This window comes from Phascolarctos cinereus, unplaced genomic scaffold, assembly GCF_003287225.1.
Source record: "Phascolarctos cinereus isolate Bilbo 61053 unplaced genomic scaffold, phaCin_HiC Scaffold_1;HRSCAF=81, whole genome shotgun sequence".
NCBI lineage: Eukaryota > Metazoa > Chordata > Mammalia > Diprotodontia > Phascolarctidae > Phascolarctos > Phascolarctos cinereus.
Genome location: NW_027555514.1, coordinates 101,204,702 through 101,227,050, shown reverse-complemented (window position 1 = coordinate 101,227,050; position 22,349 = coordinate 101,204,702). Strand labels below are relative to the sequence as shown.

The 22,349-nt window shown below is 39.6% G+C and overlaps 1 pseudogene; it reads right to left on the bottom strand.

Moving 5' to 3' along the window:
• Positions 1–7,897: 7,897 nt before the first annotated feature.
• Positions 7,898–19,476, bottom strand: LOC110216246 (cationic trypsin-3-like; annotated as a pseudogene).
• Positions 19,477–22,349: the final 2,873 nt, after the last annotated feature.

Below are 22,349 nucleotides of genomic sequence, written 5' to 3'. Positions count from 1 at the left end.
AAATTGGAAAAACCAAGAGAAAGGCTGTTGCTTCTTCTGCTTTGCCAGGCTTGAGAGCGGGTGGCTGGTAGAAGCCTTTCCAGAGGCTTGGGATGGAGGAATGGAAGATGGGGAGAGGGGAAAGAGAGAGAAGTCGCAATGGAAGTAATTGCGGAGCTAGAGCAATGAGGTTGCCAGAACTAGAGTCTGGGACCAAGAAGCATGTCAGGGCAGATAGGAGTCTTGCTGAATTCACCCTTATGGGAAGATCCGAGTTAGCAATTCTATTTTCCTTTTCCTTTGTCCTTCCTTAGAAGGGTATATGTTTTATATACCCATATTTATGTGTAATGGTAGCCATCTCTAGGACTGGGTGGAGGGGAGAAAAGGAAAAAAAGGTAAAAAAAAAAGGAAATTTACACAGTGACTTTATCATATATTTAAACGGACTAGCATGGGGGTTGGGAACCTCTGGCCTCGAGACCACATCTGGCCTTCTAGGTCCTTGGGTGCAGCCTTTTGACTGAGTCCAAGTTTTACAGAACAAATCCTTTTATTAAAGTTATTCGTTATGTGAAGTTTGGATTCAGTGAAAGGGCCGCACTTGAGCACCTAGAGGGCTACATGTGTCCCTAAGGCTGCAGATTCCCCACCCCTGAAATAGCATGTTGTATATAATAATATTTGCAGTTTCATGTACAACTAATCATTTTTTTTATTATTATTTTACTGCATTATGGAAATTCTTGTTTTATTCCATCAATTAAAAATGAAATAAATAAAAATTTTCAAATGGGCATATATTTGTTCCAGAGCTTTTCTCTATTTCTTTATTATTTATGTAATCACACATATATGTATATGTGTGTGTGTGTGTGTGTTTGTGTGTGTATGCCAATAAACGTTTAAGAAGTACCTACTATATGCCAGGTACATTATTATATGCCCTATGTAGCCAAATGCTGGGGATACAAAAAGAGGCAAAAAACTATCGTCTAGTAGCTTATTCTCTAATGTACATAAACATGTATATGCACACATACATATAAACATATGTGGTGTACATTTGTGTATATGTGTGTGTATACACACACGTGCACACACATATGCTGTATTCCTTAGTGCTTAGTACTTAGTACCTGACACACAGTAGGCACTTAATAAATTTTTATTGACTAACTCATCATCCTGCCTTCAGTAATATAAGGTTACGTTTGGCCATTTTTGCATCAGTTACTATATTGCATTAAACTTAGATTTAGAAGATGCTAAATCTTGTTTATCTTGACTGTGGCTCCATGATATTTGAATTGTTTCTTTCTGGCTGCTTAGAACATTTTCGCTTTAACCTAGGAACTCTGGAATTTGACTATGATATTCTATGTTTGCATTTAGAAGCTCTTTCAGGAAGTGATTGATGGATTCTTTCAATTTTTATTTATTGTTGGGCAGTTTTCTTTCAAAATTTCTTGAAATATAATGTCTAGGCTCTTTCTTTGCTAATGGCTATCAGATAATCCAATAATTCTTAATTTATCTCTCCTGGATCTATTTTCCAGATCAGTTGTTTTTCACACTTTCTTCTATTTTGTTTTCATTCTTTCGATTTTGTTTTATTTTTCTTGATGTTTCATGTATTCATTAGCTTCTACTTGGCAATTCTAATTTTTAAGGAATTTTTTCTTTGGAGATTTTTTTAAACCTCTTTTTCCATTTGGTTAAAATTTTGTTTTTCTAAGGAGTTCTTTTCTTTAGTAAATTTTTATATCTCCTTTTCCATTTGGCCAATTTTTCTTCTTAAGGAGGTCTTTTCTTCAATGAATTTTTGTGCCTCCTTTATCATTAGGCCAATTCTATGTTTTGAGGTGTTATTTTCCTCAGTATTTTTTGTGCCTCTCTCACCAAGCTGTCCTCTCTTCATAATTTTCTTGCATCACTCTCATTTTTTTTTCGATATTTTTTCTCTACCACTCTTAACTCTTTCTTTAACTCTCCCAGGAATTCTTGTTGGCTTGGGTACCATTAGCATTTTTCTTTGAAGCTTTCTTGTAACTGTTTCACATTGTTGTTTTCTTCTGAGTTTATTTCTTGCTCTTTTCTGCCACTATAGTGGCTTCTTATGGTCAATTTCTTTGTTGTTGTTTGCTCATTTTTCCAGTCTTTTTTTTTTTTGTACTTTGAGCTTTTTTTAAAGTTGGGCTCTACTTACCTGGGGATAGGAATACACTGTGTCAAGCTTCAAGCCTTTTTATGTTACTGTTTTCAGAGCTCATTCTGGGAATGTGCAAGTTTTTGGTGCTTCCAAGGTGGTGTGATACTGGGTTAGGTGTGGTCACTGCTTTCCTGGTATGTGCTGTAAAAGATGGTATATTTTAAAAATATGCTGAATAGTACAAAATATTTTTGCTCTCATTAAAGTATTAATACCTTTAGAGAGCAATATAATTGATTATACTTCCTTATTTTTGAGAATCTTCCTTAAGTACTTTGAGATAATTATTCAAAGGTGTTTTTATAAATTCCACTTATTCTGACATTCGGTTATTGACTATCATAAGTAAAATAAAGATACCTATAATGGGAAATTGTTGCATTTCAATATTTTAAGCAAATGGGTTCAAAACCTAATGAAATTTTTCCTTTGAAAGATTTTTAAATAGGTTACACATTTTTGTTTCAAGGTTCTTTAAACATGCAGATATAATGCCAGGGAGATCCATTTGAGTAGCAGACTGTGGTTCATTTGCCTGTCCTCTCCTTTCTCCACTTGGGGAGCGATGGTTCCTGCTCCTAAACAGAATCCTCTATTTGTCCTAAGACTGTTTGCTGTCAGGGACCCTACATTCATTGCACTTAATATATATTGGTTGAATTAAATTGAATAGTGGAGAGAGTTCTGGAATTGGAATCAATAGACCATGGTGCAAAATCCTGTCTCTGATATTTACTAGCTATATCTTTTAGGACAAATCATGTAACCTCCTTAAGCCTCATTTCCCTCTTACATAAAGTAAGGATTATAGTATCTGCATTATGAATCTCACAGCATCTTGTAAGCTTAAAAGCACTATCAAAATGGGAGGTGATTAGTATTAATTATTTGGATACAGCAATCATGTCTCTCCTGAATTATTCCTTCTCTAGGTTAAAAAAAAAATTCATTCCTTATTCTCTTCTTTTATGGAATGGTTTCAAATCCACTCACTCATGGTCACCTTCCAGCAAGTATGCTTCCGTTCATCAATATTTGTTTTTGACAAATCTGTATTTGTCCTTTCTACTTCCCAGGCAGTAGAAGAGGTCCCTTTTGGAAACTACATGTGTGCCTGGTTTAAGAATGGCCTTGGATACAAATAAATACTTTCCAAGACGTAATGAAAATGTTTAGGTATACACTGGGCCAGGAACTTTTTATATCTTATCTCTATTCTTACTTTCCCTTGGTTCCTTCGCATTTTCTCTCCAGTTTCCCAAGCGAGAATCTTTGGCTTACTTTACTGATCTCCTTGCTGCCAATAGTACCCAAAGAACATTTGGTATTTGCCATCTTTCACTTTTGTTAACCCATATGTGTCAAGGGAGGTTGGGTAGGTGGTGGTAGAGGTGGGTATAACGCTTTGACGCAGGAGCAATTTCAAGGTTTAAAAAATAATATTTGTTAAGAGTCAGAGGTAGACAAAACAAAGCAATAAAATATGAATAATAATAGAAACTACTTTTCACAATGATAGAACACTTTTACAGGCATTATCTTGTTTGATTCTTAACTATGATTCTATTAGTTAACTAGGGAATATCTTGTTATCTTCATATTACAGGTGAAGAAACTGAGGCTCATTGCTGTTAAGTGACTTGCTCAGGCTCATATACTTATTAAGTAGCTAAGCAGGATTTGAATTCAGATCTTCCTGACTCTAGTTCAGTGCCTCTACATTGTGCTGCCTCTAAAAAGAGCTGTCTTTCCCACACTGGAGTCAAACCTGGGCTTCCTGGATGAATACCAGTTATCCTAACAACTAGATCACATGGGAACAACAAGAAAATTACTGGTTAGGACAAAAAAATGAGTCCTTAATATCTTCTTACTGATCATTGCTTCCTTTCTAAATATACATAAACTAAACTGTTGTAGAATTTTATAAGAAAATGAAGGGAAGCTTATAGTTTGCAGATTCCACTTGCCTCTCCCCTCTACTCCCTTAAAAAAATGTAATATAACATTTGCCCTTCTCCAGTGTTGTGGCACCTTTCCCTTGCTCTGTAATCTTGCAAAGATCATTAACAGCATCTCAGTAATCACACAGCAATGCCACTTAAAAAAAATCTCCATAGGATATTGTCCTAGATTCATGACATATTTTCTTACTCTCGTACTCCTAGGTGACATGTAAGATCTCTTCTAGCCCTAATATTCTTTCTAACATGGGGAATTTTAGGAGATTGCTGCCAGAGACTATTATTCCATCATTTTATCTTAATACTGTCAAAATACGGTCAAATACAGTCAAGAAAATATTCAGGTCTTATGCTATGAATCCTTAGCAGTATTTCTTTTTGTCTTCTCTTTTTGTAGTTACCATGTTTCAAATCACTTTACACAAATTGCCTGTATTTCTACCATTTTTTTTATCCTATGTGTGTAATGAGTCCAGAAGAGATGTGTTGTCAAGAGGATTACTTGCCTTATCATTAGAAAAGTATATTTTCCCTCTTTTTAATTAAAAAATATTATTGATCACTTTTGTTTTTAACACTTTTATCATGTTTTTAACTCAACCGTATTGTAACCAAGAATACTCCCTTATAACAAAGAAAAATGATTAAGGAAAATTGATGCAGTAGCCACAATGTAGATACCACAGGGCCCCTCCCCCCTTTGTAAGGGGAGGCAGGCAGTATGTTTCATCATCTGTCCTCTTGGACCAAAGTTAGTCTTTGCAATCTGAGTTTGTCTGTGTTTTTATGGAGCTCTCATTAATGTTATTGGAGTCACTGGAATGGTTAGTTTTCAGAAGCAATTTAGCTCAATAAATACAGAGGCAGAGATGATAGCCCTGTAGGATTTACTAAACATCTCACCAGACACCAAGAGGAGAGGGGATTGCCCCCAGAAGATCACAGGAATGCTCAATCTACAGAGACAAGGTGGAGAGAAACAGAGCATGAACTGAGTAAGTGCAGCAGTACCATTACTAGGATAATGGAAGAGCCCGTTCCCCCTACTGTAGCTGGACTAGGCATCTATAGTGTGGTGGGTGAAAGATAAAATGACTAACGAAAGAAAGGTTTGAGCTTCTGAGCATATCAATTCATTAAGCAATGCATGCAAAGTGCCTAACAGGTTGGGACCAGGCCTCTTTTTCAGCTTAGGGCTAGACCCTGAATACAGGGGAGACATATTTTTATACATTAAAAACAATTAATCAAATAAGGCCAATTAATTAAAAGGAAACAACTAACCAAGGTAGAACATTAGATAATCTGATTTCTAACTGGAAGAAAGATTAAGGCTTTTCAAGTTGGGGGGGAAATGTGAAAAGGTACAATTCTCTGAAATTAGAAAAAGAGGCATCCCATTCCCCCAATGTCCATACACATCAAAGGAACATAGGCAATAACTGACTGATCAGTAATGGGCTAGTTTTCAGTTAAGACATGTGAGTTGTTAGAGATATGTAATTTTGAGAAAACTCTTCACATAATCTTTAGATCTGACTGAGTTTCTGGTCAGCATAAGCTAGGTCCTTAGTTAAGGGTTTCTAAGCCGTAGGAGAGCAGTCCAGCTCCCAGCTGCACAGGGCTAGGTTCAAACAATGCAACAAAGTCCTCTCACAATTCCCACAATTGAATAAAGTTTTCTCGCAGGACAGAAACTGGACTAGACCCATAACTGAATAGAAACGGAACTGAGCTACTTCCAGAATTGGAACATCCACAAGATGGAGTCAGTGTGGTTCTCTGAATTCCCATTACCACCTGCTGCACCAATCACCTCAATTCCCTCACAGGATCATGCTAATGTATATCAATGCTGTGAAAGTATTTGAAAGAAAAATGTAAGCAAGAGAAGACATTCAGGACCGAGTGACTTTGGGTCAGGGATGAGGGAGGAGCTATGCCTATGAACATTTTAGGGATGAGAGGAAGGACGGATCTGCCCTCTTGAATGTGAACTGCTATATTCTGAGGGGAAATTGAATTGGAACTACATGTGTGCAGAAAGTTTATTCTTGTAAACTGTTAATCAGAACTGTGTGATCTCAGTAAAGTACCTAGATCAATCCAGGTTTCTCCAGTGTAATTTTTGACACTTGATAGAAAGAGGACTAGAATTTAACTGGGGTAGCTCACATGTTGAATTACAGGATGAAGTTAGGTCATCCAGTTGGCAAATATTTATTAAATGTCTCCTACTTGCTAGGCACTGTGCTAAGTTCTAGAGTTACAGATGTGAAAAAAAGACAGTCCCTATCTTTAAGGAGCTTGCAATCTAATGCAAAAATACAACCCACACAACGAAGCAATCCAAAGGAGTGCAGCCAGGTGGGAAATGAGATGAAACTTAATAGAAATATATAGAAACTCCTGTACTTGTCTACAGAATAATGCATGTGAAGAAAATCCGTGAATATTCTAGACTGAATGCTCAACATGAGTCAATATTCTGATATACCAGCTCCACTTCCTTTTCTCCCCATTCAAACAGCAAAGAACTCCTGCTGTTATAAACTGCCTTGACAGAAATAATGAACAAAATAGCGGCAGTGAAAGTTTTGATATTCTCTTTCATAGTCTACATATGTAGAGTATTATATTCAGTCCTGGGTGTTCCAAGTTAGAAAGGTCACTGACAAGTTAGACAGCATCTAAGGAAGAGTACCTAGGATGAGAAGGGAATTGGTGATACATTGGCATTAACTGAAAGACTTGAGAATGCATAGCCTGAAGAAGAGAAGATGGAGAGGCTATGCTAGCTGTCTTCCAAAACTTGAAAGGCTTTCCTAATGGACAAAGGATTGGACATGCTTGCCTTGGCTGAAGAAAGGAGACTAGGGAATAATGGATAGAATTTTGTGTTTGTTATAAAGAAAAATTTATTAAAAATTAGAACTATCCAAAAATAGAATGTCTGCCTTGAGGAAGAGTGGGTTCCCCCTCCTTGAAGGTTTTCGGTAGAGACTGAATGACTACTTGTCAGCAGTGTGGTACAGAGGATTCCTGATGAAGTTAATGTTGGGCAAGATGGTCTCTGACATCATTACAAGTCTGCCACCTTCTTTGATTCTCTGATCCATGAACACATTAGATGGCAATGTAGGTAAAATGTTAAATCTGCCTGAAATACCTGCTAGCTATATAATGTAGGGCAAGTTACTTATCTTCCCTTTGCTTCCCTTTTTCTCATCTGCAAAGTGGGGATGTGTATCCCCACAGAGTTGTGAAGATTTAGGGGCAGCTAGGTGGTAAATTGGATGGAGTACTAGGCCTGTAGTCAAGAAGACCTATGTTCAAATCTGGTCTCCGATAATTATTAACTGTGTGACCATGGGCAAGTCATTTAACCTCTGTTTGCCATCTGTAAAACGAGGCTGATTGTAGCACCTACCTTTCATTATTATTGGATCAAATGAGATAATAATTGTAAAATGCTTAGCACAGCACCTGGCACATAGAAGCCCTATATAAATGTTAGCTATACCATTATGTGAAGTACTTCACAAACTTCAAAGTGACATATATATATATATATATATATATATATATATATATATATAAAATAACTACACTGAGAGGTTGTATGATATTAAAAATTTATCAAAGTCATTTTCAAGGCCTGGAGTTAGAATGGAAATTGTCGTATCTGTTTTCCAGTGCTAGAGGAAGGAGGAAGTCAAGGAAGGGTAGTAGGGAAAGGAGCTTAGTTGTCCGCAATGGTCTTTTCAATCCAGTCCACGTAGTTGCCGACCTTGGAATAAACGCCAGGATTGCCTTTCTTGGCATAGTCTATGCCCCATGAAACATTGCTTTGGAGTTGACCATTGCAGACCACAGGACCAGCTGAGTAGCCCTGGAATACAATGGGAGAGAAGATCAAAGTTTTCTTTCAGCCTTGAGGGGGCAGAGTTTACAGCCAGACATATTGCTGCCTGCATATTTCCTCTCCCTAGCATGCATGCCCACAGAGAACTCAGAAGAGATAAAAGGGATGAGGGAAGGTCGGCTCTTATGTCATATTTTCTCTCCCAGTTCTTTTGCCAAAGTATTGCCTACACAATCTCTTCATAAGATGCCCATGTTGAAGAGACACTTTGTGTTGGTATTGTTGAGAAATTTCAGTCCTATCCGACTCTCTGCGACTCCATTTAAGGCTTACTTGGCAAAGATAATGGAGTGGTTTGCCATTTCCTTCTCCAGTTCATGTTATAGATGGGGAAACGGAAGCCAAAAGGGTTAAGTGACTTGCGAAAGGTCACATATCCAGTAAGTGTCTAAGGCTGGATTTGAACTCCGGTCCACCTCATTCTAGGTCTTATGCTCTATTCACTGCACCATGCAGTGGCGCTGAAGAGACACATATACACACAGTTTTGTATTTCTATTTCTCCTTACCATAAAACCATTTCAGAGAGAACATTCTTAGTCCCTCTCTGTCCCCACCTCCAGAAGAGCTTTCCATCCCATCATTTAGCTACATCTTCAGAGGGTCCCAGCCTGGAGATGGCTTCTTGCTGGTTCATGGAAGGAGAAATATGGAGAAAAAAAGAATGGGTGGAGCTAGGTGGTGCAGTGGATAGAGCACCAGCCCTGAAGTCAGGAGGACCTGATAGATGGGCCATGTGGGCCAGACTGGAGGCAGGAACTAGTAGACTTGGGGGAAATCCAGGCTACCAGCCACCAAATTTCTGATTGGGAGTGTCATTGTGTTTGCATCAGGATGTGGCCTGAGGATATCTGGGACCAGTAAAAAGACATTGATGGGCTAGCATAGATAGTAAAGAAAAGCCAGTCTGGTGGGGTGGGAGTGGCCCCAGGAGACTGCACCTGGTGAAAGAATTCAGAAAGAAAGAAAGATCTTTATTGGGTCTGTTCTAAGGTTTTAACATACTGCTTACATATTTCTGAATGTGATGTAATCTAGTAAGTAATTGTATTAGTTACATTGTTGGAAGGGCAATCTGTTTTATAACCCAGAATGTTAAATTAAGAATTGTGCCTTCAGAGGGACAGCTAGGTGGTGCAGTGGATAGAGCACTGGCCCTGAAGTGAGGAGGACCTGAGTTCAAATCCAGCCTCAGACCAAACACTTGACACTTACTAGCTGTGTGACCCTGGGCAAGTCACTTAACCCCAATTGCCTGAAAATAAAAAAATAAAATTAAAAAAAAAAGGAATTGTGCCTTCAGAGGAAAAAAAAAAGGAATGAATTGGGGCTGTTGGGACATTCTATATGGTCCTGTTTTGTAGCATTTCCTTTTAAGTATGTAATTTAAGAAATGAGAACCTCCAAGTTTTGTCTCTGTTTAAAGGGAAGTTTTAGCTGGAATTATCTGGCTTTCACTTATGAAGCTTAAAATTGGTAACTAAGCTATTTGGAGTTATTGTTTAAGCCAAGCACTGGTAAAAGTATTTTGTGTGTGTGAAAAGAAACTTGATAATTATGCAAAAAAACCCCAAACCCAAAACAAAAACAAAATTTTGTCAAATTTCATAAATCTCATACAAACACCTTTTGACTAGAGAATTTAGGTAACTAGTAATTTTATGGTAATTAGAAAATTGTAAGCTGTTTTTGAGAAAGGGAGATACTATTACAAAAAAATGTTTTGAAATCTTTGATACTCCTTTTAGAGAGCCTACTAAATTTCTATTTGCAAGAAAATCATGTCCAAACCTGCTTTGAACTTAGAGTTTCGTTCCTGGGTTTGTTGTATTCTTGGACTGGAGTTAACTGGGTGCTTCTAAAGAAACAGTCTCAATGGGAACAGTGCCAGAGATCTAAAGCTAGTGATTAACACCAAAGCATCTAAATTTCTGTAATCCATTGTTTAAAGGAATTATGAGAGCAGTAGTATTTGTCTGTGATCAGTCTCTTACTGTTAACAATGTGAGATTAAATTCTTATTATCTAGGATACGTAATTTTGTGGGACAGAAATTTACTATTGTTGTGAGCTTTGATTACCAGGATGATTGTCTGAGTTGTCATGAAGCCAATAGTAGAATGGCATGTGCTGCAGGCTGAGAACTGATAAAGGTGGATGTCTATTCCTGGGAAGAGTTTTGAGGACGACCTTGGACACAGCCTAGGTAGGATCTTCCTGACTCTGTCTTCCAATTGTGCTATTTCCTTTCTGAAAAGGAAAAAATTCCCACCTGATTAATCCTAAACCCTGCTTTTAACATCCAGTGACTGCAAGATTGGCTATCAGATATGACTCATGCCTGGAATCAAATAGAGCTATGGAAGTTCTTTCTTTCTAATATAATATATGACCTTGTCCCTCTGGAACATCTCTGAGTTATCATAATAAGATGCAAGTATGAATAGCTTACAATTTTAATTTACATTCATGGACAAATAATAATAATATAGGGATAACATCCTCCTAGAGAGGAAATATTTAGACAAAAAGTAAGACAAAGGTGTAATGTGATAAATGTCTAATTAAATAGGATAGCAAATTTTGAGAAAAGCAACAGGATTAGACTGATTCCTCTAAGAATTATATATAGATGTATATGATTGGCTTCCAAAATGTATCTGTCATGGAAATCCAAGCTTTAAGCATGTTTAGGTAAGAGATCACAGATTTGGATTTTTACACTAAGCCAGAGAAGTAGAGCTCCCTTGTTGAACTGCCTATAAATTAAAGCTATTGTACATGAGCAAGGAACTTAATGTTAGTTAACATTGGTAATACCGATTGTATTGATTTGTATGGTTCATGTCTAAGGTTTTCTTTGTTATCTTGATTACATGTAAATCTCTCTTCTCAAAACTAGTCTATTGTGGGCTCTCTGATTGGTTTAATCTATACCTGACTTAATGTAATTATCCAATTTTGCGAATTATGAGAAAACTTTGTTGTATTGTTTGGACCTAGTCCTGTGAGAGTGGGAAAACTGAACCCTCTCTGTGCCTTTAACTAAAGACTTATGAGGGATTCCGTGATAACTAGGAATTCAGGTTCCTTAATAATACTCTGGAATTTGTGTTATTTAAGAACTTTTACACCAATTTAGTAAGGTTTTATGAACAAGAGTGGAAAGGCATGCAAACTATTTAGGGCTCATTTTAGATATGTTCCTTAGGCAATGTGAGATTATGGAACATCTTAGGTTACTATAGAACTGAGACTGGTGTTCCTGTGTGTGTTCCATATAGATAGGGTTCTTTACAATTAGGTCAGGGGTTTGTGAGAATGTTGTTTTGTTATTTGGATGATATCATACTTGTTTAAAGTTTTGTTACAATTAATAATGTTAAAAGGAGAATGGCTTGTGGTTTATTTTGTAAATGTCATCAGAGAAACATGGCACGACTGAAAAATTTAAGATCCTCTTTAATATATTTATGTATGTACTGGAGCCTGTGGACACTGGGTTCTGATGTGAATTTCTTGAAGATCACTTTTGTAGGAGAATGGACAGAAAGCTGGTTCCTACAAGAAGATAAGAAGAAGAAGATGCTGAGATGTTGTGCTGGAGATGGCTGGAACAAATACCAAGGACCAGAGGACTTCATTGATGATATTCCCTGCCAGACAGCTGTATAAGAAAAGACTTTCTGAATCTTAAAGGGACAATTGCATTATTATTGTTTTCTTTTGGGTCTCTGTAACTGTATTATGAAGGGGCTGCCCCTTTGATTTGTCAATGCCTATATTTACTTAAAGGGGTGACAGTTGGAGAGAGAGGAAAGAGAGCTGAGAAGAATTTGAATTCAGATTTAATGTGAAAGGTGCTATCATAAGAATGATACTTTCTATATGCGATTATATGGAAATGCAATTGATGTTAAGTTTATTGTTAGTATTACAAAAGTTATTACTGTTTCTAAATTGTATTGTGTTTCTAAAACACTTAGATTGTAACATTTGAAGGGAATTATCCTACTCCCGCTGTGTCTCCCCTTTATGCAGGACTCCTTGTCCCATTTTGGTTAAGATAGAAGGGAAAGAAATCAAGGCTGATGGTTCTGAAGAGTCCGGGTTAAGTGCCAGCTTGAGACCACCCTGATGGTTACTAAGATTTAGTGGGACGTGAGAAGTCTTCAGATAGCATAGAAGAAGAGGAGGGACTGAATGGCATGTCCCAGTGAAGACTTCTCAGTGTAATTAAGGTAATGAGTTCAGAAGGTAGTGTGAGAAATGAACTTTCAGAAGTGAAGGTTCCTCAAAGGGTCAAATAATTCTTGATTACTACTTTCAAAATCCTCCCCTACTCAGACCCTTTTTTAAGCACTTAACAGAAAGAATAAGTCCTGCCCCACCCCCAACCTGAGCCCTTTGTCCTTGGCTTTCAATTTCGCACCTGGAATGTAAGCCCCACCTCCTGGTTAAGGGGATAGGAAGAAACTTTCAAGCTTAGAATGTAAGCCCACCCCCAGTTAAGGGGGTAAGCGATAGTGGTGGGTGGAGACTTGTTTTCATGGTGGGCGAAGATTTGCTTTTATAAGGCAGCCCCTGTTAGGGGGTCTCTCTCTCTCTCCAAGTGTATCTGAGGAGCAGACAGCCATCTTGCCAGATTGTAATAAAGGTAACCTTTGCTTTCCACTTTGAGAAGTCTCTGAGTTTAATTTGGGTTGGGGTCGCTGTCCCACACACCCTTCATATGTGATCAGCCACCTGGCTTTTTAGATTCTACAGCTACAAAGCATTTCTTGTATCTGTCCCTTCCTCTCTACTCATATGGTTATTATTCTCATTCAGACCCACAAACTCTCACCTGTGAACAGTCACAGTCACAGAGAGAATGTCCAAAAGTTTCCTGATTGACACACCTACCTCTAGCCTCTCCACATAGTCACCAATTAATATTCCTAAACCACAGGTATTACAGGAATAGTCTGACTCAGGTTAGTCACCCGGTGGTAGTTTGGGTCAGAAATAAGAATGCAATGAAGCAAGCCTGATCCACTTAACAATTCACAAAAAGATGTCACTTAGCCACAGCGGCAGAAAGACTTTTGAAACAGGGAAATCATTTTTATCCAGGGTGAAGCATTGATTCGCAGCACAACATCCTCCACAGGGGACTGTTTCATTTTTATCTTCATAACCCTAGTGCTAAAACAGTACCTTGGACACAGTAGGTGCTTAATAAGTGTCTGTTGAATTGAATTAAATACCTGATTGTCTGGAAGTAGCCTATCTTGGTCTTTTCTTTGTCTTATTGCCACTCTAGTCTTAAGAATTCCACCCCCCCAAAAAAAGATTTTTCTTCTGGTAATCACCTCCCCTCTCTGCCTTAACTTTCTGATAGACATAGAAGCCTCCAAATCAGGTGATTTACCTGTGTGGTGGAGCTGATCTCTTCATTTACCACAGGAGGGCTTTTTCTACCACCCTCACCACCTCCCATTTTGCCTTGAGGTTCCCAAGGGTCTTGTTGCTTGAGTGAGGCCAGAGAAGAGACAGCAAAGAGGTGGTAGCATTCTTAGCAGATACAGAGTCACAGTCACAGAGAGAATGTATAAAATCAAAGTTTATGTTGAAATTTTACATGAGCTAGGATGTGGTTGAGCACTGTAGGAGATTTATTGGTGTAGAAGTGGGTAAGACAAGTAGGTGGGATGTGAAGAGGTCTAGGACTTTGGGGTGCTGGAACCCCAAGATCGAGCACCGGGCCCTGCCTGAATGAATTCAACTCATGTCTTATTCCAGCCACAGGAAAAGTTTATTAGTGATAAATCACATAGGCCAGATGATGCCTGCTGGGCCATGAAATAATCTCAGCCTCTTGGGCCTGAGATTCTCAGTGTCTGAATGGGGCCCAGGGTGGATCTTAAATATTAAAGTAACTTTGGGGGGTCAGAGAAGGGGTCCGGGAAAAGCTTCTAGGTAAGAATTCTAATTGGGGAGGTCTGAGAGGTTGAATAGACAATGGGAATAGCTAATGGAGGGAACAGGAAGGCATCTGTCAAAGGGAGATAAGGGGAGTCCATAAGGACCCTGAAAGTTTAAGTGTTTTATGGGGCCTGTAATGAAGGGAACTGGAAGGCATCTGAGTAAGGCCAAAAGGTGGGGTTAAGGCTTTCAAAGGGAGATGAGGAGCTGGGGTCTGCAGAGAAGTGGGAGCCAGATTCCCTTTGGGGCAAGGGGCTAGGATCTTGGTTTGGGCCACACCTCATGAGGAAGTATTAGGGAGAAATAAGTCATTGGAATAAAGGAGATATGGGTATGTAAATGGAGAAGAGTGGAGGGATTGGGTTCTCCAGGAGCATAGGGGACTCTGATAATTCAGTCCTCACTGGTGACCTTGTGGATCCAGTCTATGTAATTTCAAACCTTGGTGTAGATTGTAGGGAAATTCTTCAGGGCACAGCTATTGCCCTCAGGATACCACACCTTGGAGCTCCCCATTGCAAACCGTGGAGCCACCTGAATCTTGCTACCAAAGGGAGAAGTAGAGATTAGATTAATTTCCTGATATCCCCAGTCCCTGATGATCCCAGGGCCTCTCAAAAGATTAATGGTCCTTTGGGGGATTCTAGGGGCATGAGGGTCACATTAACATGAACCTTCTGTCCACCATAATCCCCTGATCTGTTACTGGTTCATCACCATAATCCCCTGATCTGTTACTGGTTCATTGCCAGACAGGTAAAAAACTTACCTATGGCATGAGGCACCTTCAAGGGCCTCATTTTCCTTATCTATAAAATGAAAGGGCTTGACCAGATGATTTCAAAGGTCCTTTTCAGCTCTATGTTCTGCTCTTCTGTATGGGAGGAGAGTGACTCTTTTTATATAAACATACATCAATCTTACCATCCCTCCTACTCACTACAGGGTTTTGAACTGAATTTTGAAGCAACTGAGGGAAATTAGAAGACTAAGGTAAGAAGGCAAAGCATTCTAGGCTTGGGGGTCAGGAAATGGAATGTTGCATCTCAGGAACATATAGTAAACCAGTGTATCAAATTATAGAGTATGCGAAGGTGAGTAAATTGTAAGAAGATTAGAAAGGTGAAAAGGGGTCAGGTTGTGAAGGGCTTTGAATATCAAGCAGAGGATTTTCTATTTTATCCTGGAGGTAATAGGGAGCCCTTTGAGCTTACTGGGAGGTGATATGGGCAGACCTGAACTTTTCATCAAAGGCTTAACATTTCACTCCAATCTCTGACCCAGAGCTTCCTAAAATATGCAGCTGAAGGAGCCAAGAGAGTTCTCACTCATAATTCTAACTCATCTACTTTTTCCAAAGTGTCAGAGTCCCTTTGATTTGGACCCTTATCTGACCACTGAAGGATAAGAGCAAATGATGAAGAGGAAGACAGGAACAGAGGGCCTCAGCCCCTCAAATATTTGAATACCCCCAAAACTCCCCTGCCCATCCAGAGAAAGTGCTCTCTGTAGCAGATAATGATAGTGGAGGAGACTTGTCAAAGACTAGTGAGGATGGGCAGCTAGGTGCAATAGTGGATACAGCTACCAGCTCTGAGTCAAGAGGATCTGGCTTCACACCTGGCCTTAGATAGTAGCTGTGTGACCTTGGGCGAGTCACTTAACCCCAATTGCCTCAAAAGAAAAAAAGACTACTGGGGATTTTTTAAATACAGAGAGACTCTCCAGGTGGGGCAAAACTGAGCAAGTGTATTTGGCCTATGCCAGTGACAATTAAAGAAATTAGTGTCATGTACCAAAAACAGTAACTAACATTTTTCATTAAAACAGTTATAAAAAGCATCCTGCAAGGAAAGGAAAATTAAATGGAGGAGAGGGAATTCAGCAACTCTGAAATATAGTGAGGCTGATTCAAGGTCAGGGTGGGAGAGCTCACCTGGGGTGTCACGACTAGGCAGAGAGGGAAGCAAGTTCCATCTGATACTTTCCCCATTTAACAAATCATCCTAACTAGATAATAAGCTGTGGATAGCTCTTGAAGGAATAGAATTTCTTGTAGCAAAGCTCTGATTGCATCACCCTATTTATGTCTTCGCAGGCCTCTTTTGGATGTTTTATGCTTCAGAATACAAGTACATACTTCAGAAAGCTCTGCTATTTTAAACCTTTGATGTAAAATGCGAGTCTGACCATGCCACCATTCCCCCCGCCCCCATCCCCTTCAGTGAGCTCCAGTGCCTCCCTATTACCTCCAGGATAAAATACAAATTCCTCTGTTTGCCATTTAAAGTCCTTCACATTCTGACCTGTTGTTTTTTTAGCTTTTTCGTCTTCTTATATTTTCCTCCCTTGTATACACCTTATAATTCAGCTACACTGGCCTAGCTGTTCCTCAGATGCAATGTCTCCATTCTTCAGGCCTGCTCTGCTCCCTTACCTTTGCTTCCTGGTTTCTTTCAGTTCCTTCCAGATTCAGCTCAAATCACGTCTTCTGCAGGAGGTCCCCATTGTTAGTGGCCTCTCTCTGAGATTTTTGTTTTTGCTTAGTCATTTTTCAATTGTGACTGACTCTTTGTGACTGCATTTGAGGTTTTCTTGGCAAAGATACTGGAGTGGTTTGCCATTTCCTTTTCCAACTTATTTGACAGATAAGGAAAGCGAGGCATTTAGGATTGAGTGACTTGCCTAGGCTCATACAGCTAGCAAGTGTCTGAGGTCTAATTTGAACTGGGGTCATCCACTGGGCCACCCAGCTGCCCCACTTCTGAGATCACCTTCCATTTACTCCATGGTTATTTGTATGCTGTTTCCCTCATTAAGCTCCCTGGAGGCAGGAACCATTTCCCTCCCTTTATATCCCCAGTGCCTGGCACATAGTAGGTGCTTAATAAATACTTGTTGGCTGATTGATGCCTGACACTGCCCTGTAGAACACGTAGACAATACATGTGACCCTCAGATCAAGGTTTAACTCTGCTCTTGCCCTATTGCACAGGTTCACAGTGACCCCAACTGCTTGAGTACATCCATGTTCTGCCCAGAGAGTTTGAACCAAGTCATCCAGACCAGTGATCTTGAGTCCATGTAGCCTTCAGCTGGCCCTTTGACCATCTGGTTCATCATACTGTTGAACATCAGCCTGATCTTTGGTCTTTAAGGCTTCTTGGCAAGTAAACAGATTCTGGTTGTGAGGAAGATATGGAGATACAGAGGAGTGGTATGGTACATGCAGTTGCCTGGCAGGCATCTTTGTCTCCATCCAAAACGTCGGCACAAAACATATTGCTTGTGACAGCACGAGGATAGGAAGCTTGGTAGACATCATCAGAGAGAACAGGGATGTCCAGACACTGCAGTAGGTCAGGAGAATTCCCTTGGGGGGAACACTGATTAAAGTCTGTGAATTTATTACTCACCTAGCACTGTTTCTGTCTTTAGCAACACCTTGCAAGAACTGGACTGGCACAAACTCAGGATGCCAGACCATCAGGTCAAAGCAACTAGGGCTCAAAACTCCTTTTCCTTCCCTGTCAAGGAACACGTATTCTCTCTGAGGCTGGCTGTAGGTAGAAAAGTTCTTATGGACAGATTGAGTAAGTGTGTTGAATGGAGTGGCTCTGGGAAGGTCCTCTCTAGCTAATCTCTCTTTCTCAGTCCTTTTCCACAGAGCTGAAATTCTACCATTACAGATGCATTTCTTTGGATTTCTGTCTTCCCTCTATGAGCATACACATACTCCTGAAATAGGTCTGTCATTAACACCTCTCTGGGAACTGGTTTCTTGGATGTTTTCCAGCTGTCTGTTTACTAAGAGCTGAACCCTGCCTGCCAGAGAAAGGGGGAAAGAGATAGAAGCCAAATCTAGAAAGGGCAGGACTACCCCTCAGGGCCATAGATGAGGGTCTAGATATATCAGCCTCTAGAAGAGTGTAGCATGTATTGGGCAGCTGGGGGCTCCTTGAGGGGAGAAGACAATGAAGGCAAACTCCATATCCTTTACAATTTTGCATAGGTCCCACCCTGACCCTCCTGCACATATTTTCCCAATACACTCTGGAGGGTTCCACCTTTATTTCTTTGACAATGGAAAATCACCCTACTGATGGCCATAGGACTAGCCTGATGTTTAATGAGAATTTTTATCTCATTTTCTTATCCCTTTTCCACCTTGGAGAATTACTCTCAACTTCTTTTTGTTGTATCGACTTTGGAAGTCACAGAATCCCATATTTGGAGTTGTAAGGGAGCTCAGAAGTCATTTAGTCTCATTTCTACATTTTAAAAATGATGAAACCAACACCCAGAAAGATTAAACGATTTGCTTAATGGAGGCAGAGTTGGGATGATTCTAATGGCTAATGACCTCATTAAGTAGCCTTTGCCTCTTCTGTCCTTAATACCGACTTCCCCAGAAACCTTCTCCAGCTGAACAAGGACACTTTCTTCTGCTCATGTATTCTCCTTATTGTGCCCATATATAACATATTTATACCTGTCTCTAAGCCTTTACATATGTTATTCCCCAAACCTATCCTTTTTACTTTTTTTTTTATCATCCTTCCTGTCTTTCGTATTAAAACCTTCACTCACTTTCTTTAGGGACCCTTCACTAATCAGCCCTGTCCCATTCCAATCACTCATTTGACTTCTCCTGACATTTATATGTTCAGCTCACAACGGCATTTATTCATCAGACTTGTCTCTGTCCTGCTTTGAAGTTATTCAAATCAGCCAGCTTACTTCCAATAGAAATTATTCCATTGGTGGTATGATACAGACCAACTAAACCCCCTAACACCTCCTCTCTGTTGACATCCTCAGTTCCCAACCCTGTGTCAAATTACAGCCCTGGCTCATGGTATTGCCCCAACCAGAGATCAGACAATTATCTTCATCCTGAGCACAGGAAGAGGGCAGACTCCTGGGAACCACTCTGTTGTCAAAGGTGACGGGGTGGCCAGCTTGATCAGCGTGATGTCATTGTCTATAGTCGAATCATCATAGGTAGGGTGCAGGACAAAGTTGGCTGCAGCAATGAACTGTTCCATCTCCTCGCTTGATGAAATATTGCGTCCCCCCAGTGTCACTTGGATGTGGCTAGAGAAGAGAAGAAGCTTGTTAGAAATGCTACTCTTTGCTAACATCGCTACTGTTTACCTTTTTGGCATTTACATCAGCAGTTGTCTGTATAATTCCTTGAAAATAATATATGTTTTCTGTTTGTGTGAATCTTGTTTTAGCTTTGGGACTTTGAGCAAGCAACTTGCCCTCTCTGAGTCTGGGTTTCCTAATTTCTTCCTCATCCTCACTTGAGGGATGATGCTATAATACCTGTCAGGGATATTGTGGGAATCAGATGAAATTTTTAAAATCTGTATGTATATACTCATATATATGCATATGTGTATATATACACACACACATCTATGGATACATATGTACATACACATATGTTGTGCTCTCTAAACAGTGCTATATAAATATTATTATGATGATCACCATTAGCAACATTATTATTGATGACCATTTTTATAGATCTCTATGAGATTGGTTTGCCTGAAACTGAGGATTATGTCTCCTTAATCAGAGTGAACATTCTCTTATGGAAAGAAGAGGTGTTTCCTTTTTTTTTTTTTTTAACATAGGGATCAGGATGCATGAGTCCTAAGAATCTGTTCTACCACTCCCCGGATGGCTTCAATCTTTGGCTGCTTGGATGAGCTGGCATAGCTGGGTCAAATCCTTTATCCCTTTTTCCATTCATGTTACTTACGGATCATAACAGTGTGCAGCAGACAGTACCCACTGGCTACTGAGGAGCGTCCCCCCACAGATGTGATATTTCACTGTCAGGGACACCTGATAGCGGGCAATGTCTTTGAGGCAGGCATAACCTCCAATGATCTTGTCATCACCCTCATTGTAGAGTGGGAGAGCAGCTAAATTGGGAGGAAGAGATGTGAAATGTTATCTATAAAAAAAAATTGTGAGCAGGGTGAAAAGTATATCTAGGTTTTGGCCTCAACTTTTTTTTTTAACCTTAACTGTTTCCAGGGCTTCTAGACAAAGAGTTCACACTTTTCTTTAGAGGGAAAATAGATGCAAAGTCTTTCTATTTGAATCAGAAAATCAGGTCTAGATGGCTTATATTAGCCATAGAACCCTAGGATGTACTAGCTGGATGAAGCTATGAGAAGCCATTGAATCCAGCCTCTTGTTAATCAACAAACCTGTACTATATTGTCTTACATAACCTCTGTTTTTCATTTTCAATGTCAGCACCCTGATGGAGAACCACACTCCCTCATGCTTGTATTATTAACATTGCATTCTGACCACTTTCTGACCCCTGCCATGTCACAAATGCTGAATAATTTTTATTGACTTTTCATACATACATAAAGTCCAAACTTCCCAAATTAGCATTCAAAGCTCTTGGCAATCTGACTCCTGTCTAACTTTATTTCCTAGTATTAATCAATTAACCAATCAATATGTATTTATTAAAAGCCAGGCATTTTTGTTAGGCCTTAAAGAAGAAAGGGAGAAAGCAAGCAAGAAAGAAAGCAAGAAAGAAAGAAAGAAGAGAGAGAGAGAGAGAGAGAGAGAGAGAGAGAGAGAGAGAGAGAGAGAGAGAGAAAGGAAGAAAGAAAGAAAGAAAGAAGAAAGAAGAAAGAAAGAAAGAAAGAAAGAAAAAGAAATTAAGAAAGACAGAAAGAATGAAAGAAAGAAGAAAGAAAGAAAGAGAGGTGGGAAGGAGGAAGAAGAGAAAGAAGGAAATGTCCTTGGCTTCCAAGGAGCTTACCTGCTATCTATACATTGTACTTGGTAGAATGTGAATTCCTTTACATCAGTGACCTAAGTCACTTGACTTTGATCTGCTTCAACTTCCTCAGATGTAAAATGGGGATAATAACATCACCTGCCTCTCAGGGTTCAAATGAGTTAATAATTTGTAAAGCACTTAGGATAGTGTCTACCACATAGTAGGTGCTAAAAAAATGCTTATTTCCTTCCTTCTTTAATTCCCAGGATGTTTGCAAACTGCCTACACCTTCATGTTCTTGAGGACCAAACAACTATTTTTATTTCAAACAGAATCAGTTATAATAAGGAAGATAGATCTTCTGATTCTTTGAATGTATGCTATGTTTTACAACAGTCAATTGCAAATTAATTTAGAATTAAGCATGATTTTGGAGACACTTTGTGACTCCTTCCCTACATGAACAAAAAACCAAATTAATTATGTGAGGAAAGAACTCATTTCATTTTTTTTTTTTGGCTGGGCAATCTGGTTAAGTGACTTGCCCAGGGTCACATAGCTAGTAAATGTTATGTATCTGAAGCTGGATTTGAGCTCAGGTCCTCCTGAATCCAGGGCCAGTGCTCTATCCACTGGGTCACCTAGCTCCCCTAAGAACTGATTTTGTGAAAAGACCCTGCCAAGTTGATAACCCCATCATCACCTTACCTCTGAGTAAGACAGCCCTTCCCACAACCCAAACAGAAGAGGGCCTATCTCCCTGGTATTTGAAGTCTTTCAGAGACCAATAAAAATAATGCCCAGACTTACCTGTAACTCCCAGGAGAAGAGAAAGTTGGAAAATCATAATGGCTGGACTTTGGTTACTTCCTCAGCAGGGATTCCCAGATTCCAAATGCAACCCCTATTTATCTCCCCTGTCCCCCAGAAACCTTTTCTTGGGGGCCTTGGGTAGGCCAGCAGGTGTGGAAAGAGTGGGAATTCTGGGGCTCAGACTGCAGCTGGAACTGGGGGCCAGACCACTGATAGTAGCATTAATCATTGCTAAAATGTCAGTCTTAGCAGGGTCCCTGAGTTCAGCAATTCCTATGGAGCACAATATGGATAGTGGTGGTAGGGGCAGTATAGAGAATGGGAAGACTAGGGCCAGCATTTGGAGTGGAAGAGGGGATAAAGATTGGACAGCATAATGGATGAGCAGCCGATTTATTTTAGGATAACTGTCAAGCAGAAAATGAACTGTGAAGTCATGTAGCTCAAGCCTCCATTTTACAGATGATGCAATTGAGGTCTAGAGAGCTTAAATGAAGCGCCTAAGCTCATGCAGGCTGTATGGGATTGGAAATAGGTTCTCTAAATACACATCCACTGCTGCTCTCAGACTCTTGCATGTATAGTGCTGAGACACACCAACGGTGGATTAGTGTAGTACCTTTGTGAAACTATATAACCAATTAGAGGAGGCATGGGAGGCAATCACTTCATTGTTTCCATTTAAAAACATCTAGTGAAATCTTTTCTAAAGATGTTGTTCAA